The sequence below is a fragment of the Vombatus ursinus genome, unplaced genomic scaffold (assembly GCF_900497805.2).
Source record: "Vombatus ursinus unplaced genomic scaffold, bare-nosed wombat genome assembly UNPS02009835.1, whole genome shotgun sequence".
Taxonomy (NCBI): Eukaryota; Metazoa; Chordata; class Mammalia; order Diprotodontia; family Vombatidae; genus Vombatus; species Vombatus ursinus.
Window position 1 is genome coordinate 2,546,488 of NW_020949613.1, and position 17,631 is coordinate 2,564,118.

The window sequence follows — 17,631 nt, forward strand, 5'->3', positions numbered from 1 at the left end:
AACACAATGCTGGTATTGATTAATTTAAGTGTTCAGTCCATGCTTTTAGTGGAGTTAGCACAGAATAATTGATTTTCAGTGGGCCTGAGTCAGAAAGTCTTGGATTCAAATCCCACCTTTGACACATATTGGCTGTGTGATGCAGAAAAAGAAATTTAATCTCTAAGTGACCCAGGTACCTTCTCAAGACTACATATTACAAAGCAGGTGCTTATTAGCATCTATAGAGGGAATTTCCTCTGTGGAAGGTACCTATATCAATAAAATCACCAGTTTTTCCTTGTCCACCCCCACAAAAAAAGCAAATGGGTTATTATAGTGTCAGATTATGATATCACACTTAGATTAGAATGTGAATATGGAAAAAAAATCTATGTATAGACCACTATGTTATGCCATATACCAAAATAAGACCAAAACAGGTGCATGATTTACACATAAAGGGTGATACCATAAACAAATTAGGAGAGCATTGAATAGTTTATTTGTCAAATCTATGGATAAGAGAAGATTTTAGGACCAAAGAAAATATAGAGAGCATTACAAAATGTAAAATAGAAACTTTTGATTATATAAAATTAAAATGGTTTTGCACAAACAAAACCAATGCAACAAAAATTAATAGTAAAGCAGAAAACTAGGGAAATTTTTTTCAACAAGTATCTCTGATAAAGGCCTCATTTCTTAAACTGGGTCAAATTTATAAAAATACAAGTCATTCCCCAATTGCTAAATGGTCAAAGGATATGAACAGGTAGTTTTCAGACAAAGAAATCAACGCTATCTATATTCATAGAAAAAAAATCAGAATCACTATTGATTAGAGAAATGCAAATGAAAAGAGTTCTGAGGTACCACCTCACATGAATCAGATTGGCCAAGTGACAAAAAGAGGAAAATGGAGGGGATGTGGGAAAACTGGGACACTAAGGTACTCTTGGTAGAGTTGTGAACTGACATAACCTTTCTGGAGAGCAATTTGGAACTATGCCCAAAGGGCTATAAAACTGTGCATACCCTTTGATCCAGCAATATCATTGCTACATCTATATCCCAAAGACATTAAAAAGGAGGGGAGGGAGAGGACCTATTTGTAGAAAAAAATATTTATAACAGCTCTTTTTTGTGGTATTAAAAACAAAGAATTGGAAATTGAGGGAATGATCATCAGTTGGGGAATGGCTAAACAAGATGTGGTGTATTATTATAATGGAATATTATTGTGTTATAAGAAATGACAAGCAGGCAATTACAAAACACTTTCCACACAAATAAAATCAGATCTAAATAATTTGAAAAACATCAGTTGATCATGGGTAGGTTGAGCTAATATAATAAAAATGACAATTCTACCTAAGCTAATTTACTTATTCAGTGTCATACCAATCAAACTACCAAAAATATTTTATAGAGCTAGAAAAAATAATAACAAGATTCATTTGAAATAACAAAAGATCCATAATATCAAGGGAACTAATGAAAAGAAATGCAGGGGAAGGTGGCCTAGCTGTTCCAGATCTTAAATTGTATTATAAAGCAGCAATCATCAAAACTACTTGGTACTGGCTAAGAAATAGAGTGGTGGATCAGTGGAATAGGTTAGGTATGCAAGACACAGTAGTCAATAACTATAGTAATCTACTATTTGATAAACCCAATGACCCCAGTTTCTGGGATAAGAACTCACTCTTTGACAAAAACTGCTGGGAAAACTAGAAAAGAGTATGGCAGAAACTAGGCATGGACCAAAATCTTACATGATATACCAAAATAGTCAAAATGGGTTCATGATTTAGATATAAAGGCTGATACTGTAAGCAAACTGGAAGAGCAAGCAATAGATTACCTATCATATTTATGGAGAACAGAAGAATTCATGACCAAACAAGAGATAGAGAACATTACAAAATGCAAAATGGATAATTTTGACTACATTAAATTGAAAAGAGTTTGCACAAACAAGACCAATGCAACTAAGATTAGAAAGAAAGTAGAAAATTGAGAAAGAATTTTTACAACTCTCTGATAAGGGCCTCATTTCTAAAATATAAAGAGAATTAAGTCAAATTTATAAGAATACAAGTCATTACCCAATTGATAAATAGTCAAAGGATATAAACAGGCAGTTCTCAAATGAAGAAATTAAAATGCTTTATAGTCATATGAAAAAAATGCTCTAAATCACTGATTAGAGAAATGCAAATCAAAACAACTCTCAGGTACCACATCACACCTATCAGATTGGCCAACAAGATAAAACAGAAAACTGATAAATGTTGGAGAAGATGTGAAAAAATTGCAACACATTCAGCAGTGTTGTTGAAGTTGTGAAATGATCCAACCATTCTGGAGAGCAATTTGGAACTATGCCCAAAGGGCTATAAAACTGTTCATACCCTTTGATTTAGCAACATCCTTGCTAGGTCTATTTCCCAAAGACATTACAAAAAAGGGGGGGGGCTATTTGTACAAAAAATATTTATAGCAGCCTTTTTTTGTGGTACTGAAAACAAAGAATTGGAAATTGAGAGAATGCCCATTGATTGGGGAATGACTGAACAACTTGTGGTATATGAATGTAATGGAATACTATCATGCTATAAGAAATGATGAGCAGGCAGACTTCAGAAAAACCTGGAAAGATTTACATGAACTAATGTAAAGTCAAATAAGCAGAACCAGCAGACCATTGCACACAGTAACAGCAATAGTGTATGATGAAGAAATGCAATTGACTTAGCTAATCTCAGCAATACATTGATCCAAAACAACCCCAAAGGGATAATGATATTTGCCTACAAAGAAGTGATACTACCTGAATATAGACTGAAGCATGCCATTTTTCACTTTCTTTCATTCTTTTATTATTTGAATCCTCTTGTATGAAATGACTACTATGGAAAGGTTTAACATGACTCCATATGTATAAACTATATCAGATTGTCCACCATCTCAGGAAGGGTAAAATAAAGGTAGGGACAGAGGATGGTATAGAATTTGGAACTGAAAACTTTAAAAAAAAAGTTTGAAAAATTGTTTCAGTGTGTAATTGGGGGATAATAAAATATTATATTTGAAATAATAAAACAAAAGATTAGAATGTGAACTATTCCATGGTATTCTATACAGTGGTGAAGAATAAGACATATGTCTTATTGGCTTTTAAAAGGATCATGAAGTAATAATTGTTATTGATGGAGAATCTTGAGGAAAAAGAGAGGAAATGGAAAGGGAAAGAGAAGAAGAAGCAGCTAGAAGAGGAGGAGGTAAAAAAGGTGATTAGACAATGTAAAATATTAACAGAAACAATGACAATAATAAATCTTTAACATTCACATAAAATTTTAATTTGTAAAGCATTTTACTTATGTTATGTTATTTGATTTTCACAAGAACTCTGTGAAGTAGCTTCTATCATTATATTCATTTTATAGACCACACAGCTAATATCTAAAGCAAGATTTTAATTTGTCTACCTGACTCCAAGACCAGCACTTTGTCCACTATATTACTTGTACCTACCCAATAATAACATTATTACATTTTATAAGTACCTGGGAAGTATTAATATAATATATTGAGATATGCTCTGAAGACCATACTGTTTGCTCTCAGGAGGCCTGATTTCTGGTGCTTATTTAAGGTTAATTTGTTGCATGTTTCTAAGTTTCTTGGTCTCACTATGCCAGAGTTTTCTCATCTGATAAGATTATCTGTATACTTTCCAGCATTATGAATTAATGAAATTTAAATTAAATTAAATATTTAAAAAGCCACATTAGAGGAAGAAGAGAATAAGCATTTATTAAGTGCCTACTGAGTGCCAGACATTATGCTAAATGCTTTAGAAGTATTTTCTCCTTTTGTCCTTTCAACAACCCAGAATAGTAAGTCCTGTGTTATATTTATTCTCAATTACATTTGAAGAGATGAGGCAGATACAGGTTAATTAACTTGCCCAACATCAAGCATGAATGTACAAGGCTGAATTTGAATCCAGCCCTTCTTGACTCCAGGCCTAGTAATTTACCCACTGTACCCCCTAACCACCTGAGATTCAGTAGAAGAGATGAAGCTGGTAAATGAGTGAAAGTTTAAAGACCTCTACATCTCAGAGAGAAGGAAACAAGGACTCCAATTTAGATGATTAGATTAAATTCCTCTTTCAGATAGATACTGCACTTTAAGCTAAAATGACCCAGGGGATACTTCTGAGAAGATTACATTACAGACAAGTTGTAAAACAAACAAACAAACAAAACAGGTCTGGAACTGAGGCAGACTGTTAGTCTGCATAGCTGGAAGCTAAGACATATCCTATAGAGCCCAACAGGGATTAGTAGTAGGAGAGGTAGCCTAAATCATAGATAATACTCCTCAAGGTAGGGAGAGATGGCTAGCACTGGAAGAGCAGAGTGCTTTTCTCCCTTCCTTCTGTGAGAAATGATCTCTCAGAAGTGAAGGCTCCTCAAAGGGTTAATAGTTCTTGTTAATAGTTCTCACAAAGGGCAGCAATTAGGAGATCACTGGTCATTTGAGCTGTCTCAGTTAAATGATAAGGTCAGAAGCCAGATAGTAAGAGGTTAAGAAGAGAGTGAGAGGAGAGAAATTGGAGGCACCTGTTGTAGATGGCCTTCTCAAGGAATTTAGTTGTATTGTTGAAACACACTCCCTTTTCAGCTTGTCAAACCCCCCCCACACTGTTTTTTTTTTAAGCACATAACAGAAAGAATAGCCCTACCCCCAACCTAAAGTGTTTACCCATGCAAAACTTCCCACCTTTTTGTTGCTGGGGGAGATTTCTGTGAATAGATTGTGCCCTCTGAAGCCCAGCCAATGGGATAAGGGAAAGGGGGTTAGGGAGAAGGAGCTCGAGTTAGGGTATAAAAAAGCCTTGCTTTCTGTAACCAACTAGTACTCCCTGGCAGGTGCCATTAGTGTGACCAGGGGCAGTACCCTTACTCATGAGAAAGCAATAAACTTCTTTCTGCTTTCAAGGTATGTAAGTCCTTGTCTCGATTTTGAGTAGGGGTCTCTGTTCCACGCACTTCTATCATTCTCCCATGTATCAGTCCCCTTTTGAGCTTCCTTCTCACTGGCCTCTACCAAGTCCTAGGTAAAACCCCACATTCTAAAAGAAGCCTCTATGAAATCCCTCTCAATTATAGTTTCTCCCTTCTCTTGATTGTTTCCTGTTTATCCTGAATATAGCTTGTTTGCACATAGTTTGCATGTTTTCTTCACCATTAGATTATGAGCTCTTCCACAGCAGGGACTGCCTTTTTCTTTTTCTTTTTGTTTTTTTATCCTCAGGGCTTAGTAAAGTGATCAGCACATAATAGCTACTTAATAGGTGCTTATTAACTGACTGACACTTCTGTGAATTTTAAAAATATTTCATTTAAACTATTTTCTATTACTTTTAAAAATTTTCTATCAAATCTACCAAGTTCATTCCCCAAAAGAAGCCTCTCAAATGACTTGTATACATGCATATATTTATATGTGTTATACATGCATATACATATAAACAAATAATATAAAGCAATGCATTAATCGTATCTGAAAATGCTCAGCATAACATTAAAGGAAGGATAGAAGGAAAATATATTGTTAAATACTTCACACATACCAAGCACTCTCCTAAGCAATTTTAAAATATTATCAAATTTTTCCTCACAACAGCCCTGAGAGATAATGAACATTGTTATAACAATTTTACAGATGAGAAAACTGAAGCTGATCAAAGCAGATTAAAGTGGTTAAGTGACTTCTCCAGGATCAATTATTATGAGGCAGGATATGAATGCAGAACTTCCTGAATCCAGGTCCATCAACCTAGCTGCTAAATTGTCAACCTCGTTACATTAAGTTATTATATCTAGCTTAATAAATATTTCATTGAAAGCCCCCAACTTCTCTTTCTTACAACTAACAATATTAAAAAAAAAAACTGAAGCCAGTTGGGACACCAAAGTATCTGTATTATCTATGAGATGCCAATGTGGATGCTACTTCAATGGCACTGGAGTTTTTAAGACTTGTCACGGCAACAATCTTTTGAAGAGAGGGAAAGATAATTTTCTTTATTACCCAGGGATTTGATGTAACCAGTGTGTACCACCAGGGCAAAATACACCCTATTCAACATGAGCCCAGTAAGTACCACTGAGTCAACCTAGATAAATCAATTTTATGAGAATTAAACAAGTATTTACTAATTGTGTCCTGTGAACAGAACAGTGTAGCAGATACTGAAAGTGACACAAAGTCTAAGTAATGCAAGAATTGCTGCCCTTTTTGGTTTTTACAATCTAGTAGGGGGATATGGCACAAACCCTCATTACTATTGTATATAATGGTATATGATAGGTGAATCAAAAAGTTGCAAAAAATGTGCTGATCTGTGTTTGGGGGAAACCATCATTATTATCTGGTAGATCAGAGAAAACTTTCAGGAATATGCTATATCATTCAATAGAAAGGATATTGAATTTTGAGTAGGACAACTTAGATTTGAATCCTGGTTCTCCTATCTATTAGCTATGTGACTTTGAGCAAGTCAATTCAACTCTATGCCTCAGGTTTCCCATGTACAAAATAAATATGTACTACTAAATAAGCTTTAAGGTTCCTTCCCATTGTAAACTCAATGATCATATGAAAAACAGATTTGTTCTGAAATACAGTTTCTACCTTTAGAAAACCAAGTATCATAACTGTCTTGAGGAAATGAAAGGAAAACATTTACTTCTCCAGCACTGTGCCTGATCTGTTACTATGAATTTTCTTACTTTCTAGACATGTTCACCTTTCAAGATTTAATTCAAATCTCCCCTTCTCCACGACATCTTCAAATGACTTCTTCCTCTTTTTGAACCACAGAATTTTTTCATGTGTACAATGGCAGTGTGGTGTACAGAAAATCTGAGTACAGTTCTGCCTCAGATAGTAATGGAGTAGCTATGAACAAGTCACTTACATTCTTTGAGCCTTATATTCTTTCTTTGTGAAATGGGCACAATAATATCTGCTTCACAGACTTTAATGAGAGAAATTAGATTTAAAAAAGGAGTTTCTAAATTTTAAGGAGACATTTAAGTGTTAATCATTGGCATTCCCTTCATTTGACCCATACAATATTCTGTGAAATACTTGTTGTTGTTGTTCTTTGCTTTGCTTTGCTTTGTTTTTGCTTTAATGCATGCATTTCAATTTCTTAACTTCAAGAAAGCAACCCAAGCTCATTTGATCTGTATTAGTGTGTGAAATATGAACCCAATTGATATAATTGTGATTTCTTTAAAGTAATTGTAATACCATTTAAAGCCCATATAGTTCAATTTTAAATGTGTAATGGTGATGATGATAAAAACAGCAGTAGTAGCTAATTAACATTTAACTGTATAATAATTATAACAATAACAGTGATAATAGCTAATATTTGCATAACATTTACTATGTATCAGGCACTAAGCAAGCTTTGTCTCATTTTATCCTCACAACAGCCCTGAGAGTACAATTATCTTCATTTTGCAGGTAAGGAAACTGAGGCAGAGGATGAGTGACTTGCCAAGGTCATGTAGAAAGTAAATGTTTGTATGCAGTGTCATCTTCAATGCAAGTTTCCTAGAGTTCTTCCTGATTCTCAACAGTTAAAAATATTTTACCTCTAACTGTCCACTCCTTGAACACAAAATACAAATTAATCCATTAACTATTGATAGAATCATATTGTTGGCAAATAGGCAATGATGATCAATTAAAGGGCTAATAATGGATTTAATAACAACTGGTCATTTTTTTCTGTAGTAGGGGGACAGGGAAACAGGTCTAGCAAAAGCAGTCAGCTGAAAAGTTGAGTAAAAATTGCCTAAGCTTGTATTTCTTTGTTAGTCTAAAAAGTAGATAAAATGACAGAGCAGCATGGGCTCTGCTTTTTGACTTTATATTGCTTTGTATGAACCCTAATTTAGTCTGGGGAAAAATTATATCAGCCTTGGAACTAACTTTGTACCTGAAGCACTAATGAGGAATGAAAGCCTTTTATTTATGTTTATTTATTTATTTTTAGTGAAGTATAAAGAACAGATACTTAGAAATGGTCATGAAATAAGAAATGAAAAGACTTTGATTTAGACTTTGTGGGAGAACTGAAAGCTCATGCAAAGAAGGGATTTTGAGCCATGTTAATTACCAAGCAGAACTGTCAAAACCCATTATCTTCCTCTGTACAGTTCTGTTCTCCTACCTCCCTTCTTTTTCCCACATACATCTCTGAGAAAGCACTGAAATGCAGTTGTTCTCTATTTGTGGTCAATTCAAGAAATATAAAGGAAATACTTCAAATCATGCCCTAAAAATGTATGTTTGGCTCCTGATATGGGCATGTGCATGAATAGGGCTGTGAGTCTATGAATATCTAGGAAGGAAATGTATCTCTCTGGTCAAATTTGTACTTTATGGATCACCTAGAACCAGTTAAAGAAAGTTGCCTCAGAACATACGGTGGCTGGGGTAAAATATCATTGCATATAGGATTACCAATGCCTTTGAAAAATCATTTTTCATGGAGACAATAACAGGTGACCTGATTCTCTCTATCACCTTATGCATAATGATGTGTGCAGATCATTGTGGTATGCAAAGCAAACCCAAGATGAGTTGGATCAATGTGACAAGGCACCTTACCATTCCTCTCCTATAAAATCAATGATTGCAACAGAACAATGTATTTATACAGTGTGTTTCTTGAAAGAACTCAGAACATTTTTAGATAGCATCAAATTCGTACTACATTCATTTTTGAAAAATAGTTAATATGCATCAATAGTTTTATCATTTATCACTAAGCATAAAGAGGTTAAATGACTTGCTCTAGGTTATTTATCAAGTGATAAAAAAAACAAGACTGTTTAGGGCTACATATGTGTTATCTCTCAAAAAGAAGTATAGCTGGATATTTGGTCCATTTGATGGTAAACACACTAATATTTTGAAAATATCTTGATCAACCCCTACTGCTTTCACTTTTCTTATTTATTATTACATAGCTTCAGTAAATAAGTAAAAATAAGATAGATTACAAATTGAACTAAGTAGGCAAGAGGGGGTATAGCTAAAAATAATGAATGGGAACTACAAAAACACAAACATGGTCAAGAAAAAAGAAAAAAAAAACTTCTCTAACAATTTTAGGCCATTTTACAAAAAATGGAATAGGTTGTCCCTAGAGTAGAGATCTTTCCTCATGGGAAGTATTCAATCAGAAGGTAGATTATTACTTATTGAATATATTATAGTGGATGTTACTTTTGGGAATTGTTGAACTAAGGTTGCTGAAGTCACTTCCAATTCAGAAATTTGTATACTCTGTGTTTCTGTTTTCAAGAGTCTTATTCATATTTTGGAAGAAGAGATTCTTAAAAAAAAAACAGAAATAAAACCAAAAAAATTCCTTAGCAAAGTTGAACAAAGAAAAATAATATTATAATCCAAAATTTTTGGATTATGGACCCCTTTCTCAAACTAATAATGCTTATGGACCCCTTCTCAGCATAGTGTTTTTCAAATAGTATTTTATTTTTTCCCCACTTACATGTCAAGAAAAATTTTAGCATTCATTTTATAAGATTTTGACTTCCAAATTTTTCTCCCTCACTCCCTCCCCTTCCCTCTCCTCTTCTGAAAATGGTAGGCAGTTTGATATAGTTTATACATGTGTTATCATATAAAATATTTCCATATTAGTCACAGTTGTGAAAGAAGAAACAGATCAAAAGGAAAAAAAACAAGAAAGAATAAAGTAAGTATGCTTTAATTTTTATTCAGCAACCATTGGTTCTTTATCTGGATGAGGGTAGCATTTTCTTTCAGGAATCCTTTGTACTTATCCTGGATCATTGTGTTGCTAAGAAGAGCCAAGTCATTCCTACTTGATTATCATACAATGTTGCTGATATTGTGTGCAATGTTTTCCTGGTTCTGCTCATTTCACTTTGCATCAGTTTCTACAAGTCTTTCCAGGTTTTTTTCTGAAATCTGCTTGTTCATCATTTCTTATTGCACAATACTTTTCTATTACATTTACATACCATCTCTTGTTCAGCATTCCCTAGTTGGTAGGCATCCCATCAGGGTCAAATATTTTGCCACCACAAAAGGGCTGCTATTAATATTTTTTGCATATGTAGGTCCTTTTCCCTTTTTTACGCTCTCTTTGGGATACAGAACTAGTAGTGGTATTGCTGGATCAAAGGATATGCACAGTTTGGTTGCCCTTTGGACATAGTTCAAAATTGCTCTCTAGAATGTTGGATAAGTTCCCAACTTCACCAATAATGCATAGTGTCCCAATTTTCCCACATCTTCTCCAAAATTTATCATTTTCATTTCCTGTCATATTAACCAATTTACACCAATCTGATAGGTGTAAATATTGTTTCCCAGCTTTCTGCTTTCCTTCTAATCTGGATTACATTGCTTTTGTTTGGCAAAAGCTTTTTAATTTAGTATTATCAAATTCTCTATTTTACATTTTGTAATGTTCTCTATCTCTTCTTTGGACATGAATTCTTCCCCTCCTCATATATCTGACAGGTATACTATTCCTTGCTATTCTAATTTGCTAGTGGTATTACCTTTTATGTCTAAATCGTGCCAAAGGTCTATCATCTCTAAGTTTTCTAACATTCTATTTACCTCCTTAGCTTCTTTCTTATTTATTTTTTGATTGGATTTATTAAGTTATGAGAGGGACAGTTAAGGTCCCCTACTAATATAGTTTGTTTTGTCTCTTTCTTCCTGTAACTAATTTAACTTCTACTTTAAGAATTTGGATGCAATACCACTTGGCACATATATGTTAGGTATTGATATTGCTTCATTGTCTATAGTACCTTTTGTCAAGATGTAGTTTCCTTCTTTATCTCTTTTAATTAGGTCTATTTTTACTTTTACTTTGACTGAGATAAGGATTGCTGCCCCTGGCTTTTTTTTTTTTTACTTCAGCTGAAGCATAATAGATTCTGCTCCAGCCTCTTACCTTTACCCTGTGTGTGTCTTGCTGCTTCAAGTATGGTCTTGTAAATGACATATTGTAAGATGCAGGTCTTTGATCCACCCTGCTATCTGCTTCTGTTTTATGAGAGAGTTCATCCCATTCACATTCACAGTTATGATTACTAATCGTGTATTTCCCTACATCCTATTCTTTCTTCTGTCCTCTCTCTCCTTTCACCCTTTTCCTCCTCACCAGTGTTCTGCTTCTGTCTACCACCTCCCCTGACATATTGTCTCTTCTACCATTCCTTAACTCCCTTTTACATAATCTCCTCCCCTGCTACATCCCTGTCAGGTGAGAGAGATTTCTATTTTCAACTGATTGTGAATATTATTGCCTCCTTGAGCCAATACTGATAAGAGTAAGGTTCAAGTGATGCTCGTTGCCCATGTTCCTATCTTCCCCTCCACTGTAATAGATCTTCTGTGCCTCTTCATGTGAAATAATTTACCACATTCTACCTCTCCCTTCTTTCTGCACTCATTATACTCCTCCTTCCCATCCCTTACATTTTTTATGTCATTCCATCAAATTCACTTTACTCATACCCTCTATCTATGTATATTCCTTCTAGCTGTACTATTAGTTGACACAATTTTTAATAATTGCAAATATCTTCCCTTGCAGAGATGTAAATAGGTTAGCTGTATTAGATATCTTATGTCTTCTTTTACCTTTTTACCTATTTATTTTTCTTTTGGGTCTTGATATTGGATGCCAAATTTTTGCTTTAGTTCTGTTCTTTTCCTCATGAAACTTTGAAATCTTTCTGTTTCATTAAAATACAATTTTCCCTTGGTATTATGCTTCATTTTCTTAGATCAGTAATTCTTGAATGTTGACAGGTCCTGTGGTCTAAGAGAAAAAGTGTTGAAGTTGCATTCAGAAAAGGGCTGTATTTGAACCTTGGCACACTTAGTAGATGTGTGATTATTGGAAAATTACTTCTCTGAGACTCAGTTTCCTCATCTGTAAAATAGGGATAGTAATACCTATCATATCTCCCTTGTGGAACCCTTGTGATGATTGTATAAGTTCTGTCTCTATATCTATATCTATATCTATATCCATATAATTTGCATATTTTAAAGCATTAGCTGTATCAATTTTTATTTAATGATCTATCATAGATTACAATATAGAATTAAAGTGTTCTTTAGAAGCTATTTGTTCTCTAAGAGTCACAAGGGGGAAAAATTGAATGGCTCCCATATTGGGGTTAGAATAAAACACTTTCTATATTTTATTACCTGTTAACAGACTTCAGGTCAAACCACTTAGTCTATGGACTTTAGGGAGACCATGTTGAATCATAGTAAATACAGTGGATCCTGAATAAAGGGACTTGACTTTGAATTCTAGCTTAGCTACTTCCTGTGTGATGTCAGACAAGTCATTTAACTTCTCTCACTCATTGTCTCCTTACTTGTAAAATGATGGTCCTGGAGGACATGATGACCTAGTAGTTCACTTCCTGCCCTCTATCCTTTGAACTTCATTTTCCTTCTCTCTACAATGAGGATAAAAAACTGATTTTTTTTAACCTCACATAGCAATATTATGATTATAAGTAGCTTTTGATGTACATAATGCCAGAAAGTCATGAAAATTAGCTTTAGCATTCAGCAATAGAAAAACCAAAAAAAATAATGTTAAAAGTGTAGAACTATTGTTAATTGCATCATGTCAGGATTCAAAATATTATTCAAATATAACAGGAGTATTATGGATAGGTGTATGTGAAATAGCATATGATTCCAGGGACATTTTAATACATTTTAACTTGGATTTGAGTATAGTTACTTGCTCCAAAACTATTGGTTCAGCAAATTAAAAATAAAGGCACAGAGAAATATAATTTGGGGAAGCTATTTTAATAGTTTTATTTAATACCTATTTGGATACACTGAGTGGCGTTGCTCTTTTGTCAATCAATACACTTTTTGTATCTAATTCCAAAATCTTCAACATACTCTGGAACCTGATGATCACTGAAAATGCACTTTTTAAAAAAAATCTCAGACTCCAAAATGCCTTGCATATTATAGGTGCTTAATAAATGCTGGATCCAAAAGAAATAAGTCATCTTAGAATTATTTTAAAGATTCGTAGCTCTAGGATTCCACATAGTACCCAGCTCTAAGCAAGTGTGAGATGTGTTTTCTTTGCTGGGCAAAAAACCCATAGTGAGGAAAATAGGAACCAGCTAATAAGTAGACAGCTATATATTTTTAGTGAGACAAATAAAAAAAATTATACAACTTACTATTTACTTGATGATAGAAAAATGCTGTTTCATTTAATTCAAGGAAAAATGTATGATGCTAAAGTCAAATCTACTGATTATTGCACTCATCTGGGTTTATATTTAAGTGACATCCCCTCTACAATCTATAGTTTTTGCAGATCATATAGGAACATTGGATTTGGAATCATACAATTATATAACCATATAATTGAGTAGGAAGGAAATTTAGAGGTTACCTTATCTAACTTGCTCATGAAGAAACTAAGGTCCAGAGAAGCTAAGTAGTTTTTCAGAGTCAGAGGTTCTAAATGAAGTCCTTTTCCTGTTACTTACTACTTATATGTGGTGATGGGCGAGTCATTTAATCTTGTTCCCCACTTTCCTCCTTAGTACAATAATAGAATTTGATTAGATGATCTCTAAGATACCTCAATTATTGTCTGCAGACATTTCAAACTCAACCTGTATAAAATAGACCTCACTATCTTCTCCCCCTCACTCTTTTAAACTTTTCTATTTCTGTTGAGACTATGATTCTTCTAGTCGAATAGCTTCACAAACTTAGTCATCCTCAACTCTTCACTCTTCTCCAAACTGCACAAAAAATGAGTTACTAAATTTTCTCATTTCTACCTCTAGAACATATTACATCCATCTTTTTCTTTATACTCCTATAGACACCACTTTAGTTCAGGCTCTCATGACCTCTCACTTGGTCCATTGGAATTGATCTCCTTTCCTCATCTCTCTCTTTTCCAATATATCCTCCAGACAACTGTCAATGATCTATGTCATTCCCTTACTCAATAATCTGAATAATTTTCTATTATCTTTAAGATAAAATACAAAACCTATTTGGCACTTCAAGTCATCCATAGCCTGGCCCTATCACATCTTTCCAGAGTTACTGTATCATGCTCTTCTTAACACACTTTTTGCTCCAGTCAGATTGAGCTTCTTACGGTTCATCACATGTAACACTCCATCTCTTGTCTCTTGGCCTTTGCATAATGTTTCCCCCATGCATGGAATATATCCTCTCTTTATGTCTACCTCCTAGCATCCATAATTTTCTTCAAAGTTCAGCTCAACTGACATCTTTTATATAAAGATGTTTTGGATGCTTCTAGCTACTAGTGCTCCCACCAATAAATACCTTATAATTTATTTTGCACCCTTTTGTATATTCATATATTTATGTTTTGCCTGATAGAATTACAGGTCTTACAGGTCAGGGATTTTCATCTGTGCCAAGGATAGTTTCTAGCACATAGGCCTGTAAGGAAAAATATTAATATATATTTCCTCATTTTTAAATTAATTTTTTTTGGCTAGGCAATGGGGTTAAGTGACTTGCCCCGGGTCACACAGCTAGTAAGTATTATGTATCTGAGGCCAGATTTGAACTCAGGTCCTCCTGAATCCAGGGCCAGTCCTTTATCGACTGTGCCAACTAGCTGCTCCCAAATTAATTTTTAAATAAAATTTTAGTTCCAAATTCTCATCTTCTATCACTGGCTCACCTGTTGAGAAGGTAAAAATAGTAAAATCCATTGCAAATATGTATAGACATGGAATACAAATTTCCATATTAGCCATGTATCACATTTCCCCAAGGAAAAAATAACAAGAAATGGAAAGAGAGAAAAAATATGCTTCAGTCTGCACTGTAAGCCCACCAGTTCTCCATCAACAGGTGGGCAACATGTCTCTTTTTTTTCTTTTTGGCAATTGGTGTTAAGTAACTTGCCCAGGGTCACACAGCTAGTAAGTGTCAAGTGTCTGGTCTAAGGCCAGATTTGAACTCAGGTCCTCCTGACTCCAGGCTCAGTGCTCTATCCACTATGCCAACTAACTGCCCCTGACAACATGCTTTTATCATGAGTTTTTTTAGAATTGTGACTGGTCATTGTGTTAATCAGAGTTACTAGGTCTTTCAAAGTTAATTATTTTTATGATGTTGCTATTACTGCATAAATTGTTCTCTTGGTTCTGCTCACTTGTGATTGAGGCAGTTCAGACAAATCTCATGTTTTTCTTCAACCATCCTCTTCATGATTTCTTACAGCATAATAATGTTATCATATTCATATTTCATAATGTGTTTAGCCATTTTCCAATGGATAAGAATCTCCTCAGTTTTCAATCTTTGCTACCACAAAAAAGAGCTGCTATGAATATATGTGTATATATGGGTCCTTTGACTATTTTTTTTCTTTCTTTGATCTCTTTGGGGTGTGAAAATAGCAACATTATCACTGGGTATCATGATATATATATATATATATATATATGTATGTATACACACATATATATGTATATGTGTGTGTGTGTGTGTGTGTATGTGTGTATATATGTATATGCAGCTAAATAGCTTTTTGTCCATAGATCCAATTTGTTTTCCAGAATGGCTGGTCAAGATCAGAGCTCCATCAACAGTCCATTAGTGTGCCTATTGTTCCACATCCCATTCACCATTTGTTATTTTCCTTTTTTTTTGGTCATCTTAGCCCATCAGATGGGTGTGAAGTGGTACCTTAGAGTTGTTTTAATTTGTATTTCTCTGATTAGTAGTGATTTAGAGCATTTAAAAATTTAGCTATTGATAACTTGTGGTTCTTCCTCTGACAACTGCCTATTCATATCCTTTGATTATTTATCAATTGGAGAATGTTTTTATTCTTGTAAATTTGTCTCAGTTCATTATATATTTTCTTTTTTTAAACAGTAAATAGCAGTACTTTTAATGTTATAAACATCAAACCATAATAAAAAACAATTATAAATTGGATGCTGTTTCTCTATTTTCATTAGCAACATATTCCTCTTACAGTAAACCAAGTTTGTATTCTACCATCATGTGTGGTTCTCCCATTATTTCACTTTGTGTTGGATCAATGGGAATATCTTCAAATCCAATAGTCTCATCATTACCCCTCAAAATATCCAGGGAGAAGTTCAAGCTCTGAAGAAATGGAAGACACTGGACCTGTTTCACTGCCTTGAATTCCATCTGTAACTTCAAGGGATCTTATAGGCCTTGGATATTTCTCAGTGCGGAAAAATTAATTTTATCTTGTTTCAGCTGGAAATTTTTTTCTGATAATTCAAGAGGATGATTTGGCAAAAGTTCATTTTTGACACAAGAAAAACCTCTCCAAAGAATATCATGGTTTCCAAAAGGAGCACTAGCTGAAAGTTCAGAAACTGAAATACTGTCCTTTAGTTGAGATCCAAGTCCTCTGATATTCATCTTTGATCCCTCTGCCCACTGCCACTGTGCTAAACCTCATCCTGGTCTGCTCCTCTCCATTATATATTTTCAAAATGAAACTTTCATCAAAGAAATTTGTTGCAATAATTTTCCCAGTTTCCTCTTCATCTTCTAATTTTCCCTTAATTTGTTTAGTTTGTGCAAAAGGTTTTAAATTTTGTGTAATCAAAATTATCCATTTTATCTCCTATGAAGCTCTCTATCTCTTATTTAACCAAGAACAGCTCTCCCTATACACATATTTTTTGACTGGTAATTTCTTCTATACTCCACTAATTTGCTTATGATATTATCCTTTGAGTCTAAATCATATACCTGTTTTCAGCTTATCTTAGTAAATGCTATGAGATGTTATTCTATGCCTAATTTATGCCAGACTACTTTCCTGTTTTCCCAACAATTTTTGTCAAATAATGAGCTCTTGTTTTAATAGCTGGAAATTTTGGGTTTATCAAACACCTAAGCTACTGTGATCATTTGCTTCTGTAGATATTGTACCTAATCTGTTCCACTCATCAACCTCTCTATTTCTTTCCCAACACCAAATTGTTTTGAGAATGCAATTCTGTAGTATAATTTGAGATCTGGTAAAGCTAATCTCTCTTCCTTCCTTTTTTTCCCCATTGATTCACTTAATATTCTTGATTGTTTATTCCTCCTAATGAATTTTGTGTTATTTTATCTAACTTTATAAAGTAATTTTTTGATAATTTGGTTGGTATGACTCTCAGTAAGTAAAGTAACTAATATAATATTATGATTTTTATTGTATTGGCTTAGCCTATCAATAAACAATCAATATTGCAATACTGCTTTAATTATTTAGATCTGCCTTTATTTATGTTAAGAATTGTAATTTTGTTCATATTTCTTTATGTGCCTCGGTTACTAGACTCCCAAGTATTTTATACTGTCTGTGGCTATTTTAAATAGAATTTCTCTGTCTCTTCCTAATGGGTTTTGTTGGTAATATAGATAAATGTATATTATGTATGCCATTCCCCTATTCATGAGCAGCCCCTCAGTTTCCAATTCTTTGCCCTGAGA

General features: G+C 34.0%; 1 pseudogene; it reads right to left on the bottom strand.

Moving 5' to 3' along the window:
* Positions 1 to 16,137: 16,137 nt before the first annotated feature.
* LOC114036368 lies at positions 16,138 to 16,565 on the bottom strand (annotated as a pseudogene).
* Positions 16,566 to 17,631: the final 1,066 nt, after the last annotated feature.